Here is a 6,000-nt window from a genome sequence, read left to right as displayed (position 1 = left end):
ATTTGACTTGTAGCTACAGAGGACCGACATGATTGATGGCACGAAGAGGAGCTAGGAACGGTGGAGGGCATGGGAATGTGAACCCTACTATGATGGAGATGTTGCGAGGAATAGTAGCCCGGTTAGAAGCCATGGAGACAACCTAGAGAAGAGACCTCGACATATTGAAGATGTAAGTGAAGATGAAGGAAAAGAAGCCCCAACAGAATGAGCAAACCCACCGACAGTTGATCTAGATGAGGAAAGGTTTTTGAGGGTTTTGAGTAGGGCGAATACTAAACCTCATTTTACCCCAATGGAATATGATGGGAAGTTGGATTCAAATGAATTGATGGATTGGAGGAAATGTTAACTGGCAGATGTGTTAAGTTTGAATTAATTGATAGGCATTAAATGTGGTAGTTGGAGGAAATGACATTATAAAGAAAATATTTTGGCTCTCTTTTCATTCACCAAGCATTCAAACTTCCTTAGAGCACAAAAATCCTGAGTGAAGGCATCCATAGTGAGAAGTGAAGTAAATCATTCAAGCACTCATACCTAAAGGCAGATTAAGGTATTTATAACAATGGATTCCTCCTCTGCACCTGAATTCATTGCAAAACCTACTGTAATTGAAGTTGTTAAGCGCCCTAGACCTGTATTTAAGATTATTCCCGAAATTGTGAAGAAAGATGATACCCTAGGAGAATTCTCAAAAATACCTAAAGGAGTTGCTTATGTTGAGGATCCTAGAATCTACATACATTGTCATATAGAAGAACTAGGAGATGATGAAATTAAGAACATGTACAAGACTGTTATATGTGATGAAAATGGAAATGTTAAAATGGAACATAAGATTGTCAAAACCCTAGGTTTTATGGAGATTCTTAGTATTCCTAATTTTCCAAAGGATTTTATAAGGACTATGTTAAGAAGAGTTCATGGGGAGTTCTTTTGGTTGGATTCAATTCATAAGATAACCAAAGAGGTAGTTAGGGTAGTGATAGTCTTACCTTCCATTGGTAGTAGGCCTGATAAGACTAAAAAGGTTCCAAATGACACTGTAATGATCTTAACCAGTGCAACCTTTGACAATAGATCCTTGAGAGTAAATGATGTAAAGGATACCAATGTAAGGTTCATTAGCATGATTCTTGGATACAAAGTTACACATACCAACAGATCAAACTATGTATCTAGTTTATGTATTAAAAGTGCTTATGAATTGGTAAACAACAATGCAAAATTGACATATGTGAATGGTTGAAGGATGAACTGATAGACAACCTAAAGAAAATAAAAGGTGATAAGAAAGGAACTTTCAAATTTGGCAATCTACTTGTATGTTTAATGTTGTATATAACCAAAGAAGTACCCAATATTGGTAGAAAGGATTTCGGTTTTGACATACCGGTAGGAAAACAACTACTGGACATACTGAACAACATGGGAGATGACAGAGAAAAGAACATAAATGAACATTTTCAAACACTGAAGGCTAGAATGAAAATTAGAGAAAGGCTATCTCAATCTATAGTAGATAAATATCAAAAGGAGATATGCTTTGTGATAAAGAAAGATGAAATTTGGATGGAGGCAGTGGTTTTGAGAACTATTTGGGTTATAGAAATGGGATATGAGGCAGATGAGAACATAATTGAAACTTATGCAAAAGCACTTCTAGAAGCCCCTAAAGAACCAACTAAAGAAATATTTGGTAATGCTAAAACAATTGAAAGCAAAGTTCAATCTCAGAAAAGAATAAAGAAAACTAAATAGATAGTTAGAAAAGGAACAAGGTAGGCAAAAGCAATCAAGGAAGATGTATTGAATACAATTGGAATTAAGGAGAATGACTTGAATCGACTACAATGGGAAACACATCTTTCACCAGTTGCTACCTCCTCTGACAGTGAAATGCCAACAAAATTTAAAAGGCTAGTAAGGAAAAGGAAAACCTCACCGGTACCCGCTCCTACACCTAAGAGAACAAGACAAAAACAACAAGAATTTAGGCCTCTGGAAAAGAAATTGACACCAAAGAAAAGGAAGAAAAACAAGTTACCCCTCCTTTGGACAAAATTTTGGATGAGATAATTGAACATGAGAAATTGTCAAATATAAGCAAGTTGTATAACACTCTTTCAAATGATGAAAAAGAAAGTATAGAAAATAGTGTTATCTTACACCTTGATATCTACAAGAAATTTTTGATGGAAGTTGTAGATGATATACCCAATGACTTGTATAGAAGGTTAGAAGCAAGAAGGGTAGAAATTGTTGAATTGGATAAAAAGATCAAGTTAGAGAAACTACTTGCAGTTCACGTAATGAACTCAACACAAGAGATAGATGAATTAATAAGTGAGGCTAACCGGACAGTTTTTTCAACTGGTCACTGACATGTAGCACTAATGGCAAGAAGAGTTAATGATATATCAGAAGAAATTGCAGACAAATGGGATATATTCTTTGTTGAAAAGGAGAAACAAGAAGAGCTTAAGAGAACAAATACTTTTAAAGTCTATCAAAAATAAAAGGATAAGGATAAGGGGAAAGGTAAAATAGGTGGACCTCTGAGAATAAAGATAACAAACAACTTACCCCCACCTCCTTCTAAAACTCCACTGGCAACAAAGAGTATGGAGACAACACATGAGGACACAAATCCTAATTCTAAGGTGTTATATACAATGAATATTGACACACAAGAAGTCAACATTGTGGTTGATAAGGAATCAAGTGAGAAAAGAGATATGGCAACTGAGCCACTGGTAGAAGACACAACAGTTGAGACAAATGTTGAAGATACAGTTGGAGACATTGAAATTGGGAGTGAGCAACAAACTAAGTAGACAACGGATACAGGAAAAGCAGATAGCATTGGTGTACATAATGATGTATCTATTGAGTAACTGACAACTGATAGCAATGAAAAATTTGTTGAGATACTGGTTGTAGACATTTCACAAGTAAGCACAGAAAACCCGGATGAAAACACAGAGTCACAAATAGAAAAACCGGCAATGGATACCACTAAAAAATCATCAGAGGCACCATTAGAGAAACCATCAATAGAGAGTACAAAGAAATAGGTAGAGCAATAGGATCATTCATAGGTACATTCAGAGATAGTGCCACCAGCTACAACTAAAAAACCTAAACCTTTCGTAGCTGAAATGCAGACTCAAACTAACCCTCCAGAGAAAGAGAAGATCAATGTTATTACTACCACCAACAAATTAGAAAATGTGAAGGTAGTTGCACAGTCATTCAAAACCTCCATGATTGAATTTAGACCATCTAATGTGACAGAGGTAGTGCTAGATTCAATTAAGAAAATAACAGATTGTAATGCACTAGCATATAAGGCTATTGATGACACCATACCAATTTTGAAGATGATTGCACCCAAGTGTAACATAAAGAATAAAGATTCTTTAGGCCAATTAGACACATTGTCTAAACACATAACCGATAATCTTCTAACAATTGATCAAATCAATGAGGAGACTTTCAAAGAGAAAATGAATAAAGAGAAGGAAAAATTCTTTGAGGATACAGTCAAGAAGAATAAGGAACATATGGATACATTATTATCGGTACTAGGCAAGACAATTTTGGACTTCAAGAAATTGTACAAAGATACATGCAAAACAAACATTTTGACAGAAGATATAGATAAAGAGATCAGCATAGCTCAACAGGAAATCAATGATATTGCTGACAACTTATAGGTTCATCAGATTCAATATCAGTAGTAGAATAGGAAATTGCAAGATTTGAAGAGAAAATAGGAAAAATTAAAAAAGATAATGAAAGGTTAAAATTTAAGGCAAAGGAACTAAAGTGTAGACTAGATCCTAAACTGGATATCCTCATCTTTTGAGAAAAGAGATTTTTGAGGCTCTTATTCCAGGACTTAAGACACTGGAAGCGAAAATGCACTTTCTCGCCAGTAAAATCCAAAGGACTAAAACAACACTAAAAGACAATGAGAGATTCTACAATAGTCTGAATGTTGCCTTAGCAGATTTATATTAGATTGTAACCAACTAGTTACAAGGATCTAGACAAGAACTACACTCAATTGACAATGAATGACAACCTTTGTCATTGATGCCAAAGGGGGAGTAGTAGAGGATGAGAAAAATAAATAAGGATAAGAAAAATGTATGACAAAAGAGATCATCTGCTCAGGGGGAGCACACAGTTTTGATAGTTTTTGGTAAGACAGTTTTGGACAACATTTTTGGATACACATTTTGGCTTTTTCTCATGAGTGTTGCCATCAATGCCAAAGGGGGAGATTGTTGGAAAATGCACACTCCAATGAGAAATTGTAGGTGATTGAAGTTATTGTCATTGATGGCAACCTTACAATCCTATGGCACTGGTAGACACTGATATAGGCACAGACACCGGCACTGACACCGGCAAAGATGTTCATCGACACCCTGGCCGACAAGATTTTGTTTATTGTATTTTGTATTTATTTGTAAAATCTTTTTGTAAGAAGATAAGGAGAATTGTAATAAGGCTCAAATGTAAGTATGAGATCTTATAGAACATTTTTAATATAGGAATATGCAAGATGGATAATATGTGTGAATATTAAGGCAGATTGTTGAATAAGGTTTATGATTATTGCAAGATCTTAAACTAGTACTGAACCTGGCATAACAGATGTTGATCCAAAGAAGTACATGACATTGGATTTATATAATCCACTTTTTTAAGTCAGTGAGACTTCCCTTTTTGTATTTAAGTAGTGAGCTTTAGGTAGTTGGCCTTCTTGCATGTGCAGGCCCCTATTGTATTAGTAATATTCATTTATTGGCCAGTGAGCGAATATTGTGGGTCACAAATCCCACTGAGGTTTTTTTGACACCGGGTTTCCTCATAAAAAATATTGGCTTATGGCATGCTTTCTATGTTGTGCTTGCTAATCTTATTTACTACATTATTTTTGGTTTACCAGTAAACTATTTTGGAATGCAATTCATTTAATAAGCTCAAAAAATCCATTAACCGGTTAGATATTGATTCAGCCCCCCTCTCAGCATCTTTGGGAATCCTAACACAATTACAATGAGGTTTACCTACTCAATAGAAGTGTCACAACCTACATCCCTGTCTACGATATGTGATGGATCCATGTTGCCCTATGACAAAGAAAAATATAAAAAATGTTAGCGAAATTAAACCAATAGACTTAGGAAAAAAACTTCATAATAAAATGGTATATTGGATTCATTAATTGGAGGTTGGTTAATTTAAATGCTATAAAGTACGTACCACCCCCATGATATTAACTTTGTTTGTATCTATACGATTCAAACTATAATCAATTAGAAGCTCTTCGCCTGCACTTATTGATTTTATCACACATACGAATACATGATTTCCCTCGCGTGCCTCAAATATGCAATTGGGTTGCTTATTAGTTGACCCAGGTCACATACTATTTATAAAACCTACAATATTCCCTGTTGCTTTTGGCCGACCATCAATGTATACAGCCACTCATTTACTTTGATCATTATCTTTCTATTGTATATAATTTGCTGACAGTGCATACCTACACATACTTTTTTTATATTTAACAATCTGCATCCAATTATTGTAATTATAACAAGGTCTGACAAACTCCATCAATTCAACAACTTTGTTGTAACAGACCTTTGTCGTCCATGGAAAATAAGCCGAAACCATGTAACGACGAAGGTGCTATGCAACATATTCTATCGTTAACACAAAAATTGGTGTTTATTGGAGGAATTTCCTTGGGCACCCATTGTTTCTATAGATGTTTGTACATTAGTGGCACCTCAATGTCATCTTTGGTCTCATCATCATAAGAACATGACCCCCCTTGAGCAAGGAAAAATTTCATGCATTTATTGAATTTTTTTCTAATCTTTTGACCTCTTGTTGATCTCCCTATTGTAGACCTACTAAATGTCTCACTTTCATTTTCTATTCCTGCATTTCCCTCACTCGACAAAGACAGAT

The sequence above is a fragment of the Cryptomeria japonica genome, chromosome 4 (assembly GCF_030272615.1).
Source record: "Cryptomeria japonica chromosome 4, Sugi_1.0, whole genome shotgun sequence".
In the NCBI taxonomy this organism is placed as follows: Eukaryota; Viridiplantae; Streptophyta; class Pinopsida; order Cupressales; family Cupressaceae; genus Cryptomeria; species Cryptomeria japonica.
Note: the sequence above shows the minus strand (reverse complement) of the source record.